We start from the raw sequence: 26,796 nt of genomic DNA on the forward strand, positions 1-26,796 counted from the left end.
CCCCTATCTCTCATCATATAGAAACATCAAATCAAAATGGATTAAGGAATTAAATCTAAGATCTCAAACAGTGAAACTACTACAAGAAAATGTTAGATAAACTCTCCAGGACATCAGTCTGCACAAAGATTTCTTGAGCAACATGCTGCAAGTACAGGCAACCAAAGCAAAAATGGACAAATGGGATTACATTAAGTTAAAAAAAAAACTCCTGTACAGCAAAGGATACAATCAACAAACTGAAGAGACAACTCACACAGTGGGAGAAAACATTTGCAAACTACCCATCTGATGTGGTTTGGATTTATGTCCCCGCCCAAATCTCATGTTGAATTGTAATCCCCAATGTTGGAGGTGGGGCCTAGTGGGAGGTTATTGGATCATGGGGGCAGATATCCCACTTTGCTGCTGTTCTCATGATGGAATTCTCACAAGATCAGATTGCTTAAAAGTGTGTGGCACCTCCCCGCTCTCTCTTCCTTCAGCTATGACCATATGAAGATGTGTCTGCTTCACCTTCACCTTCTGCCATGATTGTAAGTTTCCTGAGGCCTCCCCAGCCATACTTCCTGGGCAGCCTGCAGAATCATGAGCCAATTAAACCTCTTTTCTTTGTAAATAACCCAGTCTCAGGTGTTTCTTTATAGCAGTACAAGAACAGACTAATACACCAACTGACAAGGGATAACCAGAACATATAAGGAGTTCAAGTAACTCTATAGGAAAAAATCTAGTAATCCAATTAAAAATAGGCAAAAGATTTAAATATACATTTCTCACAAGAAGGCATACAGATGGCAACAGACATATAAAAAGTGCTCACCATCATTGATCATCAGAGAAGTGCAAATCAAAACTACAATGAGATATCATCTCATCCCAGATTAAATGGCTTATATTCAAAAGACAGGCAATAGCAAATGCTGGCAAGGGTGTGGATAAAAGGGAACCCTTGTACACCTTTGGTGGGAATGTAAATTAGTACAACCACTATGGAGAACCATTTGGAGGTTCCTCAAAAAACTAAAAATAGAGCTACCATGTGATCCAGCATTCCACTGAGTATATACTCAAAAGAAAGAAAATCAGCATATCAAAGAGATACCTGAGTTCCCATATTTGTTGCAGCACTGTTCACAATAGCCAAGATTTAGAAGCATCCTAAGGGTCCATCAACAGATTAATGGATAAAGAAAATGTGATACTTATACACAATGGAGTACTATTCAGCCATAAAAAAGAATGAGATTCAGTCATTTGCAACAACATGGATAGAGCTGGAAGTCATTATGTCAAGTGAAATATGCCAGGCACAGAAAGACAAATAACACCTGTTCTCATTTATTTGTGGGAGCTAAAAATTAAAACAATTGAACTCATGGAAACAGAGATTAGAAGCATAGTTATCAGAGGCTGGGAAGGATAGTAGGAGGGTGGGGAGGATTTGGAGATGATTAATGGGTAAGAAAAAATAGTTTGAATGAATGAATAAGGCCTAGTATTTGATAGCCCATCAGGGTGACTCTAGTCAATAAAAATTTAATTGTACATTTAAAAATAACAAAAAGAGTACAGTTGCATTGTTTTTAACACAATGGATAATGCTTGAGGGGATGGACGACCCATTTTCCATGGTGTGATTATTGGGCACTGCATGCCTGTATCAAAATATCACAAATACCCCATAAATATACTGAGTAATTATGTACTCAGAAAAAAATTTAAAAATAAGTAAATAATAAAAAATAAATAGCATTTTGAAATAGGCAAAACTATAGGGAGAGAAAATAGCTCAGTAGTAATATCAGGAGTTAGAGATGGGGTAGGGTTTGACTACAAAGGACAGCATAAGGCCATTTTACAGTAATAAAAGTATTCTGTATCTTGATTGTCACAGTACTTATATCATTCATGGTCAATATAAAATGAAAATATAATTGAAAGAATCAACAAAAACAAAACTGGCTAGACTGATCAAGGAAGAAAAAAGAGAAGACGTAAAATAAATCTAAGGAATAAAAATGAAGATGTAACTTCAGATACTTCTGAAACCAAAAGAAAATTAGAGAATATTATAAAGAGTATCAATACACTTGAAAACTTAAATGAAATGTGCAAATTCCTAGAAAAATATAAACCAACAAAACTGACTCAAGAGAAAAAACCCAGAGAACTTCAATAGTCTTAAAAGTATGAAGTAAATTGAACAGAAACTTTTAAATCTTCCCATAGGCTGGGTGTGATGGTATACTCCTGTAGCCTCAGTTACTTTGGAGGCTGAGGCAGGAGATTCCCTTGAGACCAGGAGTTTGAGGCTGTATTGTGCTATGACTGTGTCTGTACATAGCCACTGCATTCCAGCCTGGGCAACATAGCAAGACTCTGTCTCTAAAAATTTACCCCAAAAAAATCTTCCCACAAAACACATCAGGCCTATGTGGGTTTTTTTAGTGATTTATAGCAAACATTAAAGAACAAACATTTTAAAACTATGCAAGATATCCTGAAGTATAAAAAAGAGAGAGCATTTCCCAACTCATTTGATGAGGCCAGCATAATTGCACAGTAAAAACTGACAAGGATAATGTGAGAAACAAAAATTAAAACCCAATTTAAATCATAAACACAGATACAAAAATCCTAAACAAAATATTAGCAAACTAAATTTAATAACATAGTAGGAAAAGATGATAATATATGGCCAAATTAATTTCATTTCAGGAATGAGAGCTTGGCTTAACAATAGAAACCAAGTATTATGATTAACTACAATTTTTTTTTTTAGATGGAGTCTCGCTCTTTCGCCCAGGCAGGACTGCAGTGGTGCTATCTCAGCTCACAGCAAGCTCCACCTACAATCTTAATTTAAAGAATAAATATAATACGATCATCTTAAAAAAATACAGAAAAACATGTTGTATAAAATTCAACATGAAATCCTGATAAACATTCTCATCAAACTAGTAATACAAAGACATTTCCTTTTCTGATAAATGGCATATACTAAAAACCTACTGCAAATTTTATATTATACTTAAATGGTGAAATGTTGAAAAAGTTCCCTTTAAATTCAGGAGAGAAAAAAAAAACAGGGCACTTACTATCAACTTTTGTATTTAATCTTGTACTGGAGATTTTAACCAATACAATAGAAGGAAGTTGAAGAATATAGATGGGATATGATAAAACAAAATAGTCATTATTCACAGTTGATATGATGTCTACGTAGTCATTCACAGAGAATCTACACAAAAATACAAGCCAATTAAAGAGCTGAACAATTTTGACAGATAAAAATGCAATATATAAAAGTAAAACATTAGCACAATCAGAATATATAATTTTAAAGAAACGTAACTTATAATAGCATAAAACGCATGAGGTGTTAGTTGGACACAGTGGTATGTACCTGTAGTTTCAGCTACTCAGGAGGCAGAGGTGGAGCAATCACTTGAGCCCAGGAGTTCAAGGCCAGCCTGGGCAACATAGTGAGACTCTGTCTATAAGAAAAAAAAAAGAGATAATCTACTAAAGATGTACAAAGCCGAATGGGGAGAATGATACATCTGTGAAATATATTCAAAAAGACAAAAATAAAGGAGTACTTAATATGCTATGTTGATTTGTCAGGAAATTCAATTTTATAGAGATGTCAATTCTTCCCTAATCTATAGAGTCAAATTAATTTTTTAAAAAATTGTAATAGGCTTTTGTTTTATTACTTTTAAAAATTTTGTGGGTACATAATAGGTATGTATATTTATGGGGTACCTGAAATGCTTTGATGCAGGCATACAATGTCAAATAAGCACATCACAGAAAACGGAGTATCCACCCCCTCAAGCATTTATCTTTTGAGTTACAAACAATTCAATTACATCTTTAGGTTACTTTAGATTACACCATACATTAAAATCAATTTCAGTTCAAGCACATCTTTAAATATGAAAAGCAGAGATATAAAGCACTTAGAAGATAATTTGAGAGTATAGCTTTATGAAATTGAAGTAAGGAAAAAATTTATTTAAGAATAAAAAGCACAAAATCTCAAAACATGATTACAGACTTAGTTCCATTAAAATTAAGAACTTTTGCTCACCAAAATATATAATAAAGAGAATAAAAAGAGAGGACAGTGTTTGCAAATCTTGTAACATATACGACTGACAAAGTATCAGTATTCACACTATAAAATGAACTACAAATCAATTTTTAAAAGACAACACAACAGAAGAATGGGTGAAACACGCAGGCACTTCAGAAAAGAAAAAATATGAATGGTCCATAGAAATGTGAAAAGGTGCTCAATCTCATTAGTAATCAGGGACATGTACATTAAAACCAGATTGAGATACAATTTTATTCACACAAGTTAGATTAATTTAAGAAATGTGATAATGTCTTTCATGTGCATCCATGTAAAGAGACCACCAAACAGGCTTTGTGTGAGCAATAAAGCTTTTAATCACCTGGGTGCAGGTGGGCTGAGTCGGAAAAGAGACTCAGCGAAGGGAGATAAGGGTGGGGCCATTTTATAGGATTTGTGTAGATAAAGGAAAATTACAGTCAAAGGGGGTTGTTCTCTGGCGGGCAAAGTGGGGGTCACAAGGTGCTCAGTGGGGGAGCTTTTGAGCCAGGATGAGCCAGGAAAAGGACTTTCACAAGGTAATGTCATCACTTAAGGCAAGGACTGGCCATTTTCACTTCTTTTGTGGTGGAATGTCATCAGTTAAGGCGGGGCAGGGCATATTCACTTCTTTTGTGATTCTTCAGTTACTTCAGGCCATCTGGGCATATACATGCAAGTCACAGAGGATGTGATGGCTTGGCTTGGGATCAGAGGCCTGACATTCCTGCCTTCTTATATTAATAAGAAAAATAAAACAAAATAGTGTTGAAGTGTTGGGGCGGCGAAAATGTTTTGGGGGGTAGTATGGAGAGAGAGAATGGGCGATGTTTCTCAGGGCTGCTTCAAGTGGGATTAGGGGCGGCATGGGAACCTAGAGTGGGAGAGATTAAGCTGAAGGGAGATTTTGTGGTAAGAGGTGATATTGTGGGGTTGTTAGAAGAAACATTTGTCATGTAGAATTATTGGTGATGGCCTGGATACAGTTTTGTATGAATTAAAAAACTAAATGGAATAACAGAAGGAGAAAAACAGGTATAAAAGGTCTAAGAATTGGGAGGACCTAGGACATTTAATTAGAGAGTGCCTAAGGAGATTCAGCATAGTCCTGCCAGCAAAGATTATTTATTTACTTCAAGAGTTATGAGTGGCAGTTTGGGGATAGCACCAGGAGATATCAGCTGTGATGGCTTGGAGAAACAGTGTAAACCGGCAGTGTAAACAAGAGCAGGGCATGTATGAGTAGTTGAGAATGGTGAATAGGAGTATGACTAGACAGAAGATAGTAGGGATGACAAGTTTTTTGGGGGCACAGTCTAAGTTGGTCTGGTGTCTGTAATGAGACTGGGGCCTAATAAAAAGTAGCGTCTATACAGGAGCTCAAATGGGCTGTACCTTGTAGCATTCTGAGGACAGGTTTGACTTCTGAGAAGGGAAAGTGGTAAAAGTATTGTCCAGTCCTTTTTAAGTTGGTGGCTGAGCTTAGTGAGGTGTGTTTTTAAAAGACCTTTAATCCGTTCTACTTTTCCTGAAGATGGAGGACCATAAGGGATATAAAGGTTTCAATGAATACTAAGATCCTGAGAAACTGCTTGGCTGATTTGACTAATAAAGGCTGGTCTGTTATCAGACTATATAGAGGTGGGAAGGCTAAACTGAGGAATTATGTCTGACAGAAGGGAAGAAATGACTGCGGTGGCCTTCTCAGACCCTGTAGGAGAGGACTCTACCTATCCAGTGAAAGTGTCTACCTAGACTAAGAGGTATTTTACTTACCTGACTCAGGGCATGTTGAGTAAAGCTAATTTGCCAGTCCTGGGTGGGGGCAAATCCTTGAGCTTGATGTGTAGGGAAGGGAGGGGGCCTGAATAATCCCTGAGGAGTAGTAGAATAGCAGATGGAACACTGAGAAGTTATTTCCTTGAGGATAGATTTCCAAGATGGAAAGGAAATGAGAGGTCCTAAGAGGCGGGCTAGTGGCTTGTATTATAGCATAGCCTGCCTTTGCTGGTGTGTGGTGATTAGGCCTGGTGGAACCGCCATCAATAAATCAAGTGTGATCAGGATGTGGAACAGGAAAGAAGGAAATATGGGGAAATGGGGTGAATGCCAGGTGGATCAGAGAGATACAGTCATGGGGGTCAGGTGTGGTATCAGGAATAATGTGGGAGGCCAGATTGAAGTCTGGGCCAGGAACTATGGTAATTGTGGGACTTAACAAAGAGTGAGTACAGCTGAAGGAGCCAGGGAGCAGAAAGTATATGCGTCAGGTATGAGGAAGAAAATAGATTTTGGAAGTTATGAGAAATGTAGAGAGTGAGTTGAGCATAGTTTGTGATTTTTAGGGCTTCTAAAAGTATTAAAGCAGTGGCAGCCGCTGCAGGCAGACATGAGGGCTAGGCTAAAACAGTAAGGTCAAGTTGTTTGCAAAGAAAGGCTACAGGGTGCAGTCCTGGCTCTTGTGTAAGAATTCTGACCACAGTAACCATGCCTAGGAAGGAAAGGAGTTGTTGTTTTGTAAGGGATTGAGGTTTGGGAGATTTATCGGACACGATCAGCAGGGACAGCACTCGTGTTTTTATGAGAATTATGCTGAGATAGGTAACAGCTAAGGAAGAAATTTGGGCTTGACTGAAGTAATGGGGGCTGTCTGTGAAGCTTTGTGGCAGTACAGCCCAGGTAATTTGCTGAGCCTGATGGGTGTCAGCATCGGTCCAAATGAAAGCAAAGAGAGGCTGGGATGGCAGGTGCAAAAGAATAGTAAAGAAAGCATGTTTGAGATCCAGAACAGAATATTGGATTGGGGAGGGAGGTATTGAGGATAGGAGAGTATATGGCTTTGGCACCATGGGGTGGATAGGCAAAACAATTTGGTTGATAAGGCATAGATCCTGAACTAACTTGTAAGGCTTGTCTGGTTTTATGACAGGTAAAATGGGGGAATTGTAAGGAGAGTTTATAGGCTTTAAAAGGCCATGCTGTAGCAGGCAAGTGATAACAGGCTTTAATCCTTTCAAAGCGTGCTTCAGGATGGGATGTTGGCATTGAGTGGAGTAAGGGTGATTAGGTTTTAATGAGATGGTAAGGGGTGCATGATCGGTCGCCAAGGAGTGAATAGAGGTATCTTATACTTGTGGGTTAAGGTGGGGGTATACAAGAGGAGGATGCAAAGGAGGCTTTGGATTGGGAAGAAGGGCAGCAATGAGATGTAGCTGTAATCCAGGAATAGTCAGGGAAGCAGATAATTTAGTTAAAGTGTCTCGGCCTAATAAGGGAACTGGCCAGGTGGGGATAACTAAAAGGAGTGCTTAAAAGAGTATTTTCTAAGTTGGCACCAGAATTGGGGAGTTTTAAGAGGTTTAGAAGCCTGGCTGTCAATACCCACAACAGTTATGGAGGCAAGGGAAACAGGCCCTTGAAAATAAGGTAATGTGGAGTGGGTAGCCTCCATATTGATTAAGAAGGGGACGGACTTACCTTCCACTGTGAGAGTTACCCGAAGCTCGGCGTCCGTGATGGTCTAGGGGGATTCTGAGGCGATCGGGCAGTGTCAGTCTTCAGCCGCTAAGCCAAGAAGATCTGGGAAGGAGTCAGAGAGCCTTGGGCCAGAGTTCCAGGGGCTCTGGGAGTGGCTGCCAGGTAAGTTGGACAGTCCAATTTCCAGTGGGGTCCCGCACAGATGGGATGCAGCTTAGGAGGAATCCTGGGCTGCAGGCATTCCTTGGCCTGGTGGTCAGATTTCTGGCACTTGTAGCAAGCTCCTGGGGGAGGAGGTTCTGGAGGAACGCCTGGCCGCTGTGGTTCAGGCATTTGGAAGTTCTTGTGTGCTGGAGATGTGGCTGGGGTTTGTCTCACAGTGGAGGCAAGGAATTGCAACTTTTTTCTATTATTGTACACCTTGAAGGCAAGGTTAATTAAATCCTCTTGTGGGGTTTGAGGGCCAGAATTTAATTTTTGGAGTTTTATTTAATGTCAGGAGCAGATTGGGTAATAAAATGTATATTGAGAATAAGACGGCCTTTTGACCTTTTAGGGTCTAGGGCTGTAAAGTGTCTCAGGGTTGCTACCAAACGAGTCATGAACTGGGTTGGATTTTTATGTTTGATGAAAAAGAGCCTAAACGCTATCTGATCTGGGATAGAGAAAAAGGAGCATTAACCTTGACTATGCCTTTAGCTCCAGCCACCTTTTTAAGAGTAAATTGCTGGGCAGGTGGGGGAGGGCTAATCACGGAATGAAACTGTAAGCCGGACCGGGTGTGAGGAGGGGAGGTGATGAAAGGATTATTAGGGTGGAGGAGCGGAGGCTGAGGAAGAATTGGGACCTAGCTCAGCCTGGCGAGGAGCAGCCTGGGGAGGAGGGGAGAGGTCAGATGGGTCTGTAGAAAAGGAAGATTAGAAAGACACAGCAACACTTGGGGTTGGGACTGAGGGGACAGGTAGGAGGGAAAGAAGGAAGATTTGGGATGAGTTGCATTGGGAACAGAGACTAGAGAGGGACCAATGTGTAAAAGAATGCCTGGAAGTCAGGCACCTCAGACTATTTGCCCATTTTACCACAAGAATTATTTAGATCTTGTAGGATGAAAAAATTGAAAGTACCATTTTCTGGCTATTTGGAACTACTGTTGAGTTTGTATTGGGGTCAAGTGGCATTGCAGAAGAAAATAAGATGCTTATAGATTTTACGTCAGGTGAGAGTTGGAGAGGTTTTAAGTTCTTAAGAACACAGGCTAAGGGAGAAGGAGGAATGGAAGGTGGAAGCTTGCCCATAGTGAAGGAAGCAAGCCCAGAGAAAAGAGTAGAGACACAGAGAAGGGGTGGGGGGTTGTTGCCCTCCAGAAAAGCAGAGAAGGGGTCGGGGTGCAGAGATACGAGGTCAGGGCATGGAAATAAGGGATTGGGGTGCAGAGATATAAGAGGTTGGGGCACGGAAATAAGGGATCAGGGCGCAGAGATATAAGAGGTCGGGGCATGGAAATAAGGGATTGGGGCACAGAGATAAGAGGTTGGGCATGGAAATAAGGGATTGGGGCACAGAGATATGAGGTTGGGGTACTTGCCCCTCCCCCAGAAAAGCGAGACTTGCCGCTAAGGGTGAAGGAGAAGGGGTTGGGGGTTTCTTTCCCCCCAGAAAGGCAGAGAAGGGGTAGAGACACGGAAAGAAGGGGTTGGGGTACTTGCCCCTTCCCTGGAAAAGTGGGACTTGCTGCTAAGGGTGAAGGACCAAGGCAGGCATCCCTGCATGATCTGACACCTCTGAAACCTGGGTGAATAATCAGAAAGATGTCCCTGCAATGATTAAACACCAAGGGAAGGCTGCCTTCCCTAGTCCGTGACTGGCACCGGAGTTTTGGGTCCACGGATAAAACGTGTCTCCTTTGTCTCTACCAGAAAATGAAAGGAATTGAAATTAAGAGAAGGGAGAGATTGAAGTGTGGTGCCAAGATTGAAAGGAGAAAGAGGTTGAGGGATAATGAGGGAGGTTGGAGAAGAGAGTAAAAAGAGGCTGTTTACCAGATTTGAAATTGGTGAGATGTTTCTTGGGCTGGGCGGTCTGAGGACCTGAGGTTGTAGGTGGATCTTTCTCACAGAGCAAAGAGCAGGAGGACAGGGGATTGATCTCCCAAGGGAGGTCCCCTGATCTGAGTCACAGCACCAAATCTCATGCGCGTCCATGTAAAGAGACCACCAAACAGGCTTTGTGTGAGCAATAAAGCTTTTAATCACCTGGGTGCAGGTGGGCTGAGTCCGAAAAGAGAGTCAGCAAAGGGAAATAAGGGTGGGGACATTTTATAGGATTTGGGTAAATACAGGAAAATTACAGTCAAAGGGGGTTGTTCTCTGGCAGGCAGAGTGGGGGTCACAAGGTGCTCAGTGGGGAACTTTTGAGTGAGGATGAGCCAGGAAAAGGACTTTCACAAGGTAATGTCATCACTTAAGGCAAGGACCGGCCATTTTCACTTCTTTTGTGGTGGAATATCATCAGTTAAGGCAAGGACAGGCCATTTTCACTTCTTTAGTGGTGGAATGTCATCAATTAAGGCAGGGCAGGGCATATTCACTTCTTTTGTGATTCTTCAGTTACTTCAGGCCATCTGGGCATATACGTGCAAGTCACAGGTGATGCGATGGCTTGGCTTGGGCTCAGAGGCCTGACAATGTCTAACGTTGGAGAGATGATGGAGTAACAGAAATGCTCACACACTACTGGGGGAGTGTGAATTTGTACAACCATGTTGGAAGACTATTTGGCTTTACCTAGTAGAGGTGAACTTTTGTATATCTTATGACCCAGGAATTTCACTTCCATTTATGCCCTAGAAAAATTATTGCACCTGTGTGTCTGTATGCAGAAATATTCACAGTAGCCTCATGTATAATAATGAAAAATTGGAGCTAACCTAAATGTTCATTAATAAAAGAATGAATAAATAAATTTTGCTGTATTCACATAATGGAATATATACATAAGTGAAATAAACTACAGTCACATGCCTCAATATGGATGAACCCCAGAAGTGTTAAATTTAGTTAAATAAGTATCTTACAGAAGGATGTACAACTGTATACATTATACTTGTATAAAGAATTCCATTAATATAAATTTCAAAACATGATCACTACACATTGCATACAGGTATCAAAATATCACATGTACCTCCAAAATATGTACAACTATTATATATCAATTTAAAAATTACATTAAAACATGTAAAACTAATTAACATATTATCTAAAAATACAAACACATGATTAAACTATCACAAAAGAAGGGAAATTAAGCACAGGAAAAGATGCTCAGTATCATTAGTCACTAGGGAAATGTAAATGAAAACCACAGTGAGTCACCATTTCATACCCACTAGGATAGCTATAATCAAAAAGACAGATAATACCAAGGGTTGATAAGGATGTGGAGAAACTGGAACCCTCATACTTCTATTGGAAATGTAAAATTCTGTCATCACTTTGGAAAACAGTCTGGCAAAGTGTGAAACACTCTGAAAGACAGTTACTCAAAAGTTTAAATACAGAGTTACCATATAACCCAGCAATTCCACTCCAAGGTATTGAAATACTCCAAAAGAACTGAAAATATAAGACTACACAAACTTGTACATGAATGTTCATAACAGCATTATTCATAATAGTCAAAAATGTAAACAACCTAAATGTCCATCAATAGACAAATGAACAAATAAAATGTGATATATTCACACAATGGAATATTACTCAGCAATAAAAAGGAATGACATATTGATACAGTCTGCAACATAGATGACCCTTGAAAACAAGTGAAGGAGCCAGACACAAAAGACCACATATTCTATAATTTTATTTCTATGAAACACCCCAAATAGGAAATCTAAATAGAAATAAAATTGATTAGTGATTGCCTAGGGTGGGAGTTAGGGGAAAGGGGAGAATGAACATAACTGCTAAGGAGTACAGGGTTTCTTTAGGGGATAATGAAAATGTTCTAAAATGTATTGTGGTGATGGTTGTACAACTCTGTTAATATACAAAAAACATTAATTGTACACTTTAAATGGGTCCATTATATGATATGTGAATGATATTGCAAAAAAAGCTGTTATAAAAGATAAAATAAAATAAGGGCATGGGAGTATAAACAAAAATTTATAATAATGGTTACCTTTGAGAGGCAGAGAAGGGAATAGAATTAGGGAGGAACCCACAGAACATTTCACAGTAAGATGCTTTTTATTAAACTAGATGATGGCATACATTGGTATGCTATATCATAATCTAATAACATAGACATATGTTATTAAATAATTAAAATTATTTTAATGGCTAAGAAGCATATGAAAAAGTTTAACCCCTCAAATATTAATAAGACAACAATCACATTGTTATTTTTAAACCTATGAAATTACTAAGTTTGCATTTGTGTGGTGAAACACATGATCTTATACACTGCTGGTGGGGGGGTGTTGGACATTGGAAGAAGCTGTCTGGGGTACAAATCTCACAACGTGTATCATGAACCTTAAAATATGCATACTCTTTCACCTAGCATTTCTATTTCTGGGAGTATAATTATATCCTTCTCCCTTTGAATCTGGGAAGGCCCCGTGACTTGCTTTGACTGACAAGGTGAAGCAGAAGTAATGCACTGGGACTTCCAGGCCTAAGCCTTAAGAGGACTGTCTGGGAATTTCCATTCTCTACATCCTGGAAGCCAGTCACCATGCTCTAAATAAGCTCAGGCTACACTGCAGAATGATGAAAGGCCACAAGGAGAGAGGCCCAGGAGGAGAAGAGACTGTCTTGGATGGGGCAGCCCCAGCCACTCATCAGCTGAATGCAGCTCCGTAAGCAACCTCAACTATACTACAAGGAGCAGAACTTCCCAGCTGAGCCCAGCCAGCCCACAGAATAGTGAGAAATAAATCATTGTCTTTGTTTTAAGCCACTAAGTTTGGGATGATTTGCAATGCAACAACAGAGCTAAACAATATCCTAAAGACATGATGGGAGTTGTGAACAAACATTTATGGACAAGGCTGCACATAAGTATTACGGGCAATAATAAAAAATTAGAATGTATCCAAATGCCTGTGTTGGCGTCTATTGTTTCTTTGTCTACTCAGCATCCATTCTATTTTGTAACAGAATCCAGAATTTAAGAAAATCTCCCTCCTCATTTTCAGTCAATGTGGTTCCAATGAGGTTTTTCCCTACCCAGGAGTGAACATATGACTCAGACTTGGCACAAGACCCCTTGGGGTTAGTTCAAGGATGGGCCATGACTCACGCAATGTGGTCACAATCAGAGTGAATCCAAAACTTGCTCAGGAGTTATGGGAAAGTGTTCTTTCTTTTTAGACTGTTCGTAGCCAGAATGATTGAAGATGAGAGTTCCTAAGGTTGGGAATTAAGTGAACACCACAGAAGGTAGAACTGGGAGATGCAGAGAACCATGTGTACATTACATTTTTTAGTCCCTACATCAAGCTATACCCTGGACTTTTGGGTATATAAGCCAGTATGAGTCCTTTGGTTTAAGCCAGTTAAGTTGGGTTTTCTGTCTCTTGCAATCAAGATTCCTAACCAGTATAAGGTCTGTCTAAGTCAGGGAAAGTTTGTTTGCAAAGGAAAAGACATGCACCCAAACTAATTCCAGAAAACCAGGGAAAGTAAAGGAAGCAGAGATTCTTATGGAATTCATAAGAATTAGAAATTTACCAAACTGCAAATCTCTCCATTTTTTGTAATTTCTATTTTAAATGTGTCTACATCCTTTTTTTTCTGCTTTATAGCTGGTTCTTCTGTCCTTTTAACACAGAAATTATCATAATAACCTCAGTTATTATGATAACCAGACTTTGTAAACCAGATGGTTCATAAAGACAAAAAAATTATGGAACCCAGACTTTATGTTACCTTTAAACTTCTTTCCCACACATCTAGATCACATAGCATCAGTATCCCAGTGCTAAATTCCCAGAGTAAAGATCTGATGGGCCCAGCTTTGGCCAAGTGTCTACCATGTCCAAAATCAATATTTATGATGTCTCTAGGGGTTCTCTTTTTTGAAGCTGTGAGCTGAACATGTTTTCTAAAGAAAGATGTGGTCAAGGAGTAAATTATCTCCATCTCTAGAACACCACAAGACAAAGGAGGAATAAGTAAGCAAATGGTGATGCACTGTGTAACATATGCAGTCACCCAAAACATGTTTTCAAAAAGCGCTTAACATTATTCAACAAATGATGCAGGGACAACGGGATTGCCACATGCAAAGGAATGGAGTTGGACTCACCTCATGCCATACAAAAATCAACTGCAAATGGATCAAAGAACTAAATATAACAGTTAAAACTATAAAACTCTTAGGAGAAAACTTAGTTGTACATCTCCATGACCTTAGATTTGGCAATGATTTCTTAGATATGAGACCAAATGATAAGCAACAAAAGAAAAAATAGGTAAGTTGGGCTTCATAAAATTAAAAGCTTTTGTGTATCAAAGGACACTGTCAAGAGAGTGAAAAGACAGCCCATAGACTAGGAGAAAATATTTACAAATCTTATATCTGATAAGGGTTTAATATCCAGAATATGTAAATTCAACAGCAACAACAAAACTACCCAATTTTAAAAAAGACAAGACTTGAATTTGACATTTCTCTAAAGAAGATATACAAATGGCCAACAAACACATGGAAAGACATTCAATGCCATTACTGGTTAGGAAAATGCAAATTAAAACTATAAAGAGTTATCATTTCATCTCTACCAAGATAACTATATTCAACAAAATAGACAATAACAAGTGGTGGAAAGGATGTGGAGAAATTGGAACACTCACACATTGCTAGTGGAAATGTAAAATGGTGGACTCACTGTAGAAAACAATTTGGCAGTTCTTCAATAAGTTAAACGTAGAATTACCAGATGATTCAGCAATTCTGCTCCTAGCCGTATACCTAAAAGAATTGAAAACAGATGTTCAGACAAAAACTTACACATGAATGTTCACAGCAGCAGTATCCACAATAGTCAAAAAGCAGAAACAACCCAAATGTCCATCAAATAATGAGTGGATAAACAAAATGTGGTACAACCATACAATGAAATATTATTCAGCCTTAAAATGGAATGAAGTACTGATACAGGCTATGACATAGATATCCCTTGAAAACATTATGCTAAGTGAAATAACCCAGTCACAAAAAGGCCACACATTATATGATTCATTCATATGAAATGTCTCCTGTAGGCAAATCCATAGAGACATAAATAAGTTTCGTGGTTGCTAGAGAAAAGGGAAAAAATTGGGGAATAAGGTTTAATGGGCACAGAATTTCCTTTAGGGGTGATGAAAATGTTTTGGAAGTAGATAGAGATGATGGTTGTATAACATTATGAGTGTGTTAGATGGCTTTGAATTGTACACTTTAAAATGGTGAATCTTATGTTGTACATTTAAAATTTTTTATTTATTTATTTATTTATTTATTTATTTATTTATTTTTTAAAGAGATGGCCAGCCTGGGCAACATAGCAAGACTTCGTCTCTACTATAAATTTTTTAAAATTAGCCAGGTGTGGTGGTGTATACCTGTAATTCCAGTTACTGGGGAGGCAGAAGAGGAAGGATCACTTGAGCCCAGGAGTCCAAGGTTGCAATGAGCTATAATTGTGCCACTGCACTCCAGCCTGGGTGGCAGAGTAAGACCCTGTCTCGAAAAAAAAAAAAAAAAAAAAAAAAAAAAGAGAAAGAAAGAAACAAACAAATAGGTCTCACTATGTTGCCTAGGCTGGCCTTGAATTCTTGGGCTCAAGTGATTGTCTCACCTCAGCCTTCTGAATAGCTGAGACTACAGGCAGGCACCACTGCACCTGGCTATTATACATATTTTAGCACAAAATAAATGTTTAATGTCAGGAACACGTAAGTGCTTTTAATGTAAAAAAGTCAAAATTTAAAAGTGAATGATTCTGATTTTGTTTTTTAAATGTAAACAGAGGAAAATGACAGGAAGCAGTGATCATCAATTCTAGATAGTGGCATTTGGGTGATTTGCACTTTGTTCTTTATACCATTTTATATTTTCCAAATTTTCCATTGTGACCACATATTGTCTTTATAATCAGAAAAAAATGTTCTAAATAATTGAAAACAAAGTCATTGTTGCACGCATTACTAATGCTCACCAATGTCAGGTTGTCCTCTCCTCCCTAAGCACTAAGAAATGTGTACTTCTCAGACTCCTGCAATTAGGCAGGGCAATGTGACTAGTCACAGGCAATGAACAGTGAGCAGAAGTCATATGTGTCACTTCATTGGTTATTTATTGTTGCGTAGCAAAGTACCCAGAACTTAGTGGCTTAAAACAACAACAATCACTATTTAGCTCCTAAATCTACAGTTAAGGCTAGGTTCAATGGAAACACCTCAATTCTGCCTCAGGTCATCACCTGGGTGGCCTAAAGCCTGGGAGTGGAATCACATGAAAGCTGGCTCTTTCTCATGTCTGTGAGTTGATGCTGGCTCTGCAGGCTGGGACCCCAGCTGGGTCTATTAGCTAGAAAAGCTAAATGACTGCCATACAAGCTTTCACAAAGTGAAAAAGGAAACATCCAATGGCTTATGCCATCAATATTTTTTTTTAGAAAGTGTACCCACATTAAGATGAGCTGAAAAGTTCAAGTACTGTTTCCCTATTATTGAAGAAAATTGCAAATATGGGTAAAAATTCTCCCAAGAGGCAATCCTGGAAAAACAAACGTAATGCTCATTAAGCAAGGAATTTTTATCTTTCTTTTCAAAGCATATTGTCAACATGTATGAAAAAACCCAAGAGGGTATATTTGCTAAAAATAACACAACATTGCAAAAGCACTTAGAAAATCGAGTAATTTATTAAAAGAAATTTGAGATGCTTTGGAAATATCTTTAATACTTGGGCATAATGCTGTAATAAGAACAGATATGGCAAGAGAAAGAACATTGAGCCACAAATGCTGGGTAGTTGACTAGTCTGAGTAGATGTGACATTTCTGCTCAATCTTTCTCCCCAAATGGAGTAAGAGTCCACAGAAAAGTCTACAGCAACCCTGTCTAAGTAATCTGTCCCATCCACCACCCACCACTCCAACCATTTTAATCATACTTTATCTGTGCAAGTGGCCTTCCAGGGCCCCATGCTGGACACAGGAGTTCAACAACTCCTGGCTGCAGTATGCTATTTAGAGCCCAAGAATACTTCCCACTAACTGGATCTGATAGAGTTTCTACCTCAATGAAAATGAGGAAAATATTTGGAGTCAGATTAATAAATCTTAATGGGTCAAACAAAAGGTGGGAGGTAAGCTTCAAGGTCAAGCATATGAGGATCCCAGGGGAGCTAGGAGTCCAGGAAGTTAAGAGTGGCTGTAGGTGGGCCTGGTCTGGAAGAACTCCCTGAACTGAAGAACAATCAGCCCCATAAAGTTTCCATTGCACTTGAGTCCTTGTGTGGGCACAGACAATTTCTTGTTACATTTGTTCTTAGCCTAGAATAAGATGGTAATAATCAAGGATGCAGAGCTAGAGAAACTTCTCTACTATACCAAAATTTTCTAAAAGGCAACCTAAGTCTGTATTAAAATTAACACACAGGGTGCTGGTGTGTAAAGTTATAGAGCTTAAAAGTAAGCATGATGTATATGTGCCACATTTTCTTAATCCAGTCTATCATTGTTGGACATTTGGGTTGGTTCCAAGTCTTTGCTATTGTGAATAATGCCGCAATAAACATACGTGTGCATGTGTCTTTATAGCAGCATGATTTATAGTCCTTTGGGTATATACCCAGTAATGGGATGGCTGGGTCAAATGGAATTTCTAGTTCTAGATCCCTGAGGAATTGCCACACTGACTTCCACAAGGGTTGAACTAGTTTACAGTCCCACCAACAGTGTAAAACTGTTCCTATTTCTCCACATCCTCTCCAGCACCTGTTGTTTCCTGACTTTTTAATGATTGCCATTCTAACTGGTGTGAGATGGTATCTCATTGTGGTTTTGATTTGCATTTCTCTGATGGCCAGTGATGGTGAGCATTTTTTCATGTGTTTTTTGGCTGCATAAATGTCTTCTTTTGAGAAGTGTCTGTTCATGTCCTTCACCCACTTTTTGATGGGGTTGTTTGTTTTTTTCTTGTAAATTTGTTGGAGTTCATTGTAGATTCTGGATATTAGCCCTTTGTCAGATGAGTAGGTTGTGAAAATTTTCTCCCATTTTGTAGGTTGCCTGTTCACTCTGATGGTAGTTTCCTTTGCTGTGCAGAAGCTCTTTAGTTTAATTAGATCCCATTTGTCAGTTTTGGCTTTTGTTGCCATTGCTTTTGGTGTTTTAGACATGAAGTCCTTGCCCATGCCTATGTCCTGAATGGTAATGCCTAGGTTTTCTTCTAGGGTTTTTATGGTTTTAGGTCTAACATTTAAGTCTTTAATCCATCTTGAATTGATTTTTGTATAAGGTGTAAGGAAGGGATCCAGTTTCAGCTTTCTGCATATGGCTAGCCAGTTTTCCCAGCACCATTTATTAAATAGGGAATCCTTTCCCCATTTCTTGTTTTTGTCAGGTTTGTCAAAGATCAGATAGTTGTAGATATGTGGCATTATTTCTGACGGCTCTGTTCTGTTCCATTGATCTATATCTCTGTTTTGGTACAAGTACCATGCTGTTTTGGTTACTGTAGCCTTGTAGTATAGTTTGAAGTCAGGTAGTGTGATGCCTCCAGCTTTGTTCTTTTGGCTTAGGATTGACTTGGCGATGCGGGCTCTTTTTTGGTTCCATATGAACTTTAAAGTAGTTTTTTCCAATTCTGTGAAGAAAGTCATTGGTAACTTGATGGGGATGGCATTGAATCTGTAAATTACCTTGGGAAGGATGGCCATTTTCATGATATTGATTCTTCCTACCCATGAGCATGGAATGTTCTTCCATTTGTTTGTATCCTCTTTTATTTCCTTGAGCAGTGGTTTGTAGTTCTCCTTGAGGAGGTCCTTCACATCCCTTGTAAGTTGGATTCCTAGGTATTTTATTCTCTTTGAAGCAATTGTGAATGGGAGTTCACTCATGATTTGGCTCTCTGTTTGTCTGTTATTGATGTGTAAGAATGCTTGTGATTTTTGTACATTGATTTTGTATCCTGAGACTTTGCTGAAGTTGCTTATCAGCTTAAGGAGATTTTGGGCTGAGACAATGGGGTTTTCTAGATATACTATCATGTCATCTGCAAACACCATGGAATACTATGCAGCCATAAAAAATGATGAGTTCATGTCCTTTGTAGGGACATGGATGAAATTGGAAATCATCATTCTCAGTAAACTATCGCAAGAACAAAAAACCAAACACCGCATATTCTCACTCATAGGTGGGAATTGAACAATGAGAACACATGGACCAGGAAGGAGAACATCACACTTCGGGGACTGTTGTGGGGTGGGGGGAGGGGGGAGGGATAGCACTGGGAGATATACCTAATGCTATATGACGAGTTGGTGGGTGCAGCGCACCAGCATGGCACATGTATACATATGTAACTTACCTGCACGTTGCACACATGTACCATAGAGCCTAAAGTATAATAATAATAATAATAATAAAAAGAAAAAAAAAAAGTAAGCATGAGTTAAAACGTTGATCCTCCCAAAGATGTGAATAGACATTTCTCCAAAGAAATTATACAAATGGCCAATAAGCACACAAAAAGATTCTCAATATCACTACTCACCAGGGAAATGCAAACCAAAACCACAATAAAATATCACTTCACTTCCACCAGGATGGCTATTATGTAAAAAACAGAAAATAAGTGTTGAAAAGAATGTGGAGAAATTAGAGCCCTTGTGCATTGCTGGTGGGAATGTAAAACCATTGTGCAGTGGCTATGGAAAACAGTGTGGTAGTTCCTCAAAAAATGAAAGAATTGCCATATAATCCAGAAATTCCATTTCTTTTTTTTTTTTTAATTTTATTTTAAGTTCTGGGATACATGTGTAGAATGTCCAGATTTGTTACATAGTTATACATGTGCCATGGTGGTTTGCTGCACCTATCAACCCATCTTCTAGGTTTTAAGCCCCACATGCATTAGGTATTTATCCTAATGCTATCTCTCCCCTTGCCCCCTACCCCACGACAGGCCCCAGTGTGTGATGTTCCCCTCCCTATGTCCATGTGTTCTCATTGTTCAACTCCCACTTATGAGTGAGAACACAGTAGCGCTTGATTTTCTGTTCCTGTGTTAGTTTGCTGAAAATGATGGTTTCCAGCTTCATCCATGTCCCTGCAAAGGACATGAACTCATTCTTTTTTATGGCTGCATAGTATTCCATGGTGTATATGTACCACATTTTCTTTATCCACTCCATCATTGATGGGCATTTGGGTTGGTTCCAAGTCTTTGCTATTGTAAATAATGTTGCAATAAACATATGTGTGCATGTGTCTTTATAGTGGAATGATTTATAATCCTTTGGGTATATACCCAGTAATGGGCTTGCTGGGTCAAATGGTATTTCTGGTTCTAGATCCTTGAGGAATTGCCACACTGTATTCCACAATGGTTGAACTAATTTACACTCCCACCAACAGTGTAAAAGAGTTTCTATTTCTCCACATCCTTGCCAGCATCCGTTGTTTCCTGACTTCTTAATGATCGCCATTCTAACTGGTGTGAGATGGTATCTCATTGTGGTTTTGATTTGCATTTCTCTAATGACCAGTGATGATGAGCTTTTTTCCATATGTTTGTTGGCTGTATAAATGTCTTTTTTTGAGAAGTGTCTGTTCATATCCTTTGCCCACTTTTGGTGGGGTTGTTTTTTTCCTGTAAATTTATTTAAGTTCCTTGTAGATTCTGAATATTAGACTTTGTCAGATGAATAGATTGCAAAAATTTTCTCCCACTCTGTAGGTTGCCTGTTCACTCTGATGATAGTTTCTTTTGCTGTGCAGAATCTCTTTAGTTTAATTAGATCCCATTTGTCAATTTTGGCTTTTGTTGCAATTGCTTTTGGTGTTTTAGTCATGAAGTCTTTGCCCATGCCTATGTCCTGAATGGTATTCCGTAGGTTTTCTTCTAGGGTTTTTATGGTTTTAGGTTTTATGTTTAAGTCTTTAATCAATCTTGAGTTAATTTTTATATAAGGTGTAAGGAAGGTGTCCAGTTTCTATTTTCTGCATATGGCTAGCCAGTTTTCCCAGCACAATTTATTACATAGAGAATCCTTTCCCTATTGCTTGTTTTTGTCAGGTTTGTCAAAGATCAGATGGTTGTAGATGTGTGGTGTTATTTCTGAGGTCTCTCTTCTGTTCCACTGCTCTATATATGTTTTGGTACCAGTACCATGCTGTTTTGGTTACTGTAGCCTTGTAGTATAGTTTGAAGTCAGGTAGCATGATGCTTCCAGCTTTGTTCTTTTTGCTTAGGATTGTCTTGGCTCTATGGGTTCTTTTTTAGTTCCATATGAAATTTATAGTTTTTTCTAATTCTGCAAAGAAAGTCAATGATAGCTTGATGAGAATAACATTGAATCTATAAATTACTTTGGGTAGTATGGCCATTTGCACTATATTGATTCTTCCTATCCATGAGCATGGAATGTTTTTCCATTTGTTTGTGTCCTCTCTTATTTCCTTGAGTAGTGGTTTGTAGTTCTCCTCGAAGAGGTTCTACACGTCCCTTGTAAGTTGTAGTCCTAGGTATTTTATTTACTTTGTAGCAGTGGTGAATGGGAGTTCACTCATGATTTGGCTCTATGGTTGTCTATTACTGGTGTATAGGAATGCTTGTGATTTTTGCACACTGACTTTGTATCCTGAGACTTTGTTGAAGTTGCTTATCAGCTTAAAGAGTTTTGGGGCTGAGAAGATGGGGTTTTCTAAATATGCAATCATGTCATCTGCAAACAGAGACAATTTGACTTTCTCAATTCCTATTTGAATATCCTTTATTTCTTTCTCTTGCCTGATTACCCTGGCCAGAACTTCGAATGCTACGTTGAATAGGAATGGTGAGAGATGGCATCCTTGTCTTGTGCTGGTTTTCAAAGAGAATGCTTCTAGTTTTTGCCCATTCAGTATATTGGCTGTGGGTTTGTCACAAATAGCTCTTATTATTTTGAGAAATGGTCTATCAATACCTAGTTTATTGAGTGTCTTTATCATGAAGGGGTGTTGAATTTTATCAAAGGTCTTTTCTGCATCTATTGAGATAATCATGTGGTTTTTGTCGTTGGTTCTGTTTATGTGAGGGATTACATTTATTGATTTGCATTTGTTGAACCAGCCTTGCAACCCAAGGATGAAGTCGACTTGATCATGGTAGACAAGCTTTTTGATGTGCTGCTGGATTCAGTTTGCCAGTATTTTATTGAAGATTTTTGCATCAATGTTCATCAGGGCTATTGGCCTGAAATTTTCTTTTTTCATTGTGTCTCTGCCAGGTTTTGGTATCAGGATGATACTGGCCTCTTAAAATGAGTTAGGGAGAAGTCCCTCTTTTTCTATTGTTTGGAATAGTTTCAGAAGGAATGGTATCATATCCTCTTTGTACCTCTAGTAGAATTTGGCTGTGAATCCACCTGTTCCTGGGTTGTTTTTTTGTTGGTTTGTTTTTTGTTTTTTTGTTCGTTTGTTTGTTTTGTTTTTTGTTTTGGTTGGTAGGCTTTTAATTACTGCCTCAATTTCAGAACTTGTTATTGGTCCATTCAGGAATTTGACTTCTTCCTTGTTTAGTCTTGGGAGGGTGTATGTGTCCAGGAATTTATCCATTTCTTCTAGATTTTCTAGTTTATTTGCAGAGAGGTTTTTATAGTATTCTCTGATGGTAGTTTGTATTTCTGTGGGATCAGTGGTGATATCCCCTTTATCATTTTTTTATTGTGTCTATTTGATTCTTCTCTCTTTTCTTCTTTATTAGTCTGGCTAGTGGTCTATCTATTTTGTTAATCTTTCCAAAAAACCAGCTCTTGGGTTCATTGATTTTTTGAAGGGTTTTTTGTGTCTCTGTCTCCTTCAGTTGTATTCTGATCTTATTTCTTGTCTTCTGCTAGTTTTTGAATTTGTTTGCTCTTGCTTCTCTAGTTCTTTTAATTGTCATGTTAAGGTGTCAATTTTAGATCTTTCCCACTGTCTGATGTGGGCATTTAGTGTTATAAATTTCCCTCTTAATACTGCTTTAGCTGTGTGTCAGAGATTCTGGTACATTGTCTCTTTGTTTTCATTGGCTTCAAAGAACTTCTTTATTTCCTCCCTAATTTCATTATTTACCCAGCTGTCATTCAGAAGCAGGTTGTTCGGTTTTCATGTAGTTGTGTGATTTTGAGTGAGTTTCTTAACCCTGAGTTCTAATTTGATTGCACTATGGTCCAAGGGACTGTTTGTTATGGTTTCCATTCTTTTGCATTTGCTGAGGAGTGTTTTACTTCCAATTATGTGGTCAATTTTAGAATAAGTGCCATGTGGTGCTGAGAAGAATGTATATTCTGTTGATCTGGGGTGAAGAGTTCTGTAGACGTCTGTTAGGTCCACTTGGTCCAGAGCTGAGTTCAACTCCTGAATATCCTTGTTAATTTTCTGTCTCATTGATCTGTCTAATATTGACAATGGGGTGTTAAAGTCTCCCACTACTATTGTGTGGGAGTCTAAGGCTCTTTGTAGGTCTGTAAGAACTTGCTTTGTGAATCTGGGTGCTCCTGCATTGGGTGCATATATATTTAGGATAGTTAGCTCTTCTTGTTGCATTGATTCCTTTACCGTTATATAATGCCCTTCTTTGTCATTTTTGATCTTTGTTAGTTTAAAGTCTATTTTACCAGGGACTACGATTGCAATCCCTGCTTTTTTTTTTTTTTTTTGCTTTCCATTTGCTTGGTAAATATTCCTCCATCCCTTTATTTTGAGCCTATGTGTGTCTTTGCATGTGAGATGAGTCTCCTGAATACAGCACACCAATGGGTCTTGACTCTTTATCAAATTTGCCAGTCTTTATCTTTTAATTGGGGCATTTAGCCCATTTACATTTAAGGTTAATATTGTTATGTGTGAATCTGATTCTGTCATTATGATGCTAGCTGGTTATTTTGCCCGTTAGTTGATGCAGTTTCTTCATAGTGTTGATGGTCTTTACAATTTGGTACCAGTTTTTCCTTTCCATATTTAGTGCTTCCTTCAGGAGCTCTTTGAAGGCAGGCCTGGTGGTGACAAAATTTCTCAGGATTTGGTTGTCTGTAAAGGATTTTATTTCTCCTTCACTTATGAAGCTTAATTTGGCTGGATATGAAATTCTGGGTTGAAAATTTTTTGCTTTAAGAATGTTGAATATTGGCCCCCACTCTCTTCTGACTTGTAGGGTTTCTGCAGAGAGATCCACTGTTAGTCTGATGGGTTTCCCTTTGTGAGTAACCTGACCTTTCTCTCTGTCTGCCCTTAACATGTTTTCCTTCATTTCAACCTTGGTGAATCTGACGATTATGTGTCTCGAGGTTGGTCTTCTTAAGGAGTATCTTTGTGGTGTTCTCTGTATTCCCTGAATTTGAATGTTCGCCTGCCTTGCTAGGTTGGGGAAGTTCTGGATAATATCCTGAAGAGTGTTTTCCAACTTGGCTCCATTCTCTCTTTCACTTTCAGTTATACCAATCAAATTTAGGTTTGGTCTTTTCACATGGTCCCATATTTCTTAGAGGCTTTGTTCGTTACTTTTCATTCTTTTTTCTCTAATCTTTTCTTCACACTTTATTTCATTAAGTTGATCTTCAATCTCTGATATCCTTCTTCTGCTTCATCATTTCAGCTATTGATACTTGTGTACGCTTCACAAAGTTCTTGTGCTGTGTTTTTCAGCTCCATCAGGTCATTTTTGTTCTTCTCTAAACTGGTTATTCTAGTTAGCAATTCCTCTAACCTTTTTTCAAGGTTCTTAGCTTCCTTGCATTGGGTTAGAACATGCTCCTTTAGCTCAGAAGAATTTGTTATTACCCACCATCTGAAGCCTACTTCTGTCAATTTGTCAATCTCATTCTCTGTCCAGTTTTGTTCCCTTGCTGGCAAGGAGTTGTGATCCTTTGGAGGAGAAGAGGTGTTCTGGTTTTTGGAATTTTCAGCCTTTTTACACGTTTTTTTCTCATCTCCGTGGATTTATCTACCTTTGGTCTTTGATGTTGGTGACCTTCAGATGGGGTTTCTGTGTGAACATCCTTTTTGTTGATGTTGATGCTATTCCTTTCTGTTTGTTAGTTTTCCTTCTAACAGTCAGGCCCCTCTGCTGCCGGTCTGCTGGAGTTTGCTGGAGGTCCATTCCAGACCCTGTTTGCCTGGGTATCACCAGTGGAGGCTGCAAAACAGCAAAGATTGCTGCCTATCCCTTCCTCTGGAAGCTTTGTTCCAGAGGGGCACCTGCCAGATGCCAGCTGGAGCTCTCCTGTATGAGGTATCTTTCGACCCCTCCTGGGAGGTGTCTCCCAGTCAGGAGGCACAGGGGTCAGGGACCCACTTGAGGAGGCAATCTGTCCCTTCACAGAGCTCAAGCGCTGTGCTAGGAGTTCCGCTGCTCTCTTCAGAGCTGGCAGGCAGGAACATTTAAGTCAGCTGAAGCTGTGCCCACAGCCGCCCCTTCCCCCAGGTGCTCTGTCCCAGGGAGATGGGAGTTTTATCCATAAGCCCCTGACTGGGACTGCTGCCTTTCTTTCAGAGATGCCCTTCCCAGAGAGGAGGAATCTAGAGAAAAAGGGAGTGGTGGGAGTGTAAATTAGTTCAACCATTGTGGAAGACAATGTGGCAATTCCTCAAGGATTTAGAACCAGAAATACCATTTGACCCAGCAAGCCCATTACTCGGTATATACCCAAAGGATTATAAATCATTCTACTATAAAGACACATGCACACATATGTTTATTGCAGCACTGTTCACAATAGCAAAGACTTGGAACCAATCCAAGTGCCCATCAGTGATAGACTGGATAAAGAAAATGTGGTACATATACACCATGGAATACTATGCAGCCATAAAAAAGAATGAGTTCGTGTCCTTTGCAGGGACATGGATGAAGCTAGAAACCATCATCCTCAGCAAACTAACACAAGAACAGGAAACCAAACACCACATGTTCTCACTCATAAATGGGAGTTGAACAAGAACACATGGGCACAGGGAGGGGAACATCACACACCGGGGCCTGTTGTGAGGTGGGGGAATAGGGGAAGGATAGCATTAGGAGAAATACCTAATGTAGATGATGGGTTGATGGGTGCAGCAAACCACCATGGCACATGTATACCTATGTAACAAACCTGCACATTCTGCACATGTATCCCAGAACTTAAAGTATAATTTAAAAAAAGAAAAAATTGTTAAAATTGTAAATTTTATGTTATGTATATTTTACCACAATTAAAAAAATTTGTTAATGTCATTCCTCCATTCCACCTTCATCTTCTTGGTTCTCATCCACACACTTTGTGAGAGCTGGGGCCATGTGTTTCTTTCTCACCTCTGCATCTGTGGCCCCAGGGCAGAGGCTGACCCATTGCACACACTCAATTAATATTTTCTTAATTAAGGAATGAATAAAAGCTAATGTATATTAAAGGAGGGAGACACAGTAGAAGAATTATTTGAGATGGGTAAGTTCAGACTAAGTGTTTTCCAGAACTCCAAGCTTAACAATATGATCTAGGGAACAAACAAACAGACTGAGAATAAGAAGACTTTGCCCTATGGACTCTAACCCCATCTCTTCTTCTCTGGGCTAAGTTTACCTCTCAGACTGTCTTGAACTGGTGAGAACATATCTGATTATCTTTAAGTATGATTCACTCTTTGGAAAATCATGCTATTAGACCTGATTGAGTAGTGAAAACCTTAATTATTCAAAATGAATTCATTTAAGCTGCCTAATTTCATTAGTAAGAATTCTTTTAACTCCAAGTTTAAAAAAAAAAACAAACCCACATCAACATGACTTGAACAATAAGATTCAACAATATCCTCAGGCTGATGTCCAGCTCTTTCTATATATTCTTTCTTTATATTTTGTATAATATCAGCAGAGACACTAATTGTTTCATGATAGATTCATCTGAAATGTGATAAAGAGTCTTCTCTTGGCCAAACTTTACTCAGGATTCTGGACCTTCTC

The 26,796-nt window shown here is 38.9% G+C and overlaps 1 long non-coding RNA gene across 1 annotated transcript in view; it reads right to left on the bottom strand.

Annotated features, from left to right (window-relative positions):
• LOC129033551 (uncharacterized) overlaps positions 1 to 26,796 on the bottom strand; it is a 50,351-nt gene that overhangs the window by 18,029 nt on the left and 5,526 nt on the right. Inside the window, exon 2 of the long non-coding RNA XR_008501612.2 lies at positions 14,467 to 14,584. This is a non-coding gene — a long non-coding RNA (uncharacterized LOC129033551). The remainder of the gene's footprint in view (positions 1 to 14,466; positions 14,585 to 26,796) is intronic.

Source organism: Pongo pygmaeus, chromosome 2 (assembly GCF_028885625.2).
Source record: "Pongo pygmaeus isolate AG05252 chromosome 2, NHGRI_mPonPyg2-v2.0_pri, whole genome shotgun sequence".
In the NCBI taxonomy this organism is placed as follows: domain Eukaryota; kingdom Metazoa; phylum Chordata; class Mammalia; order Primates; family Hominidae; genus Pongo; species Pongo pygmaeus.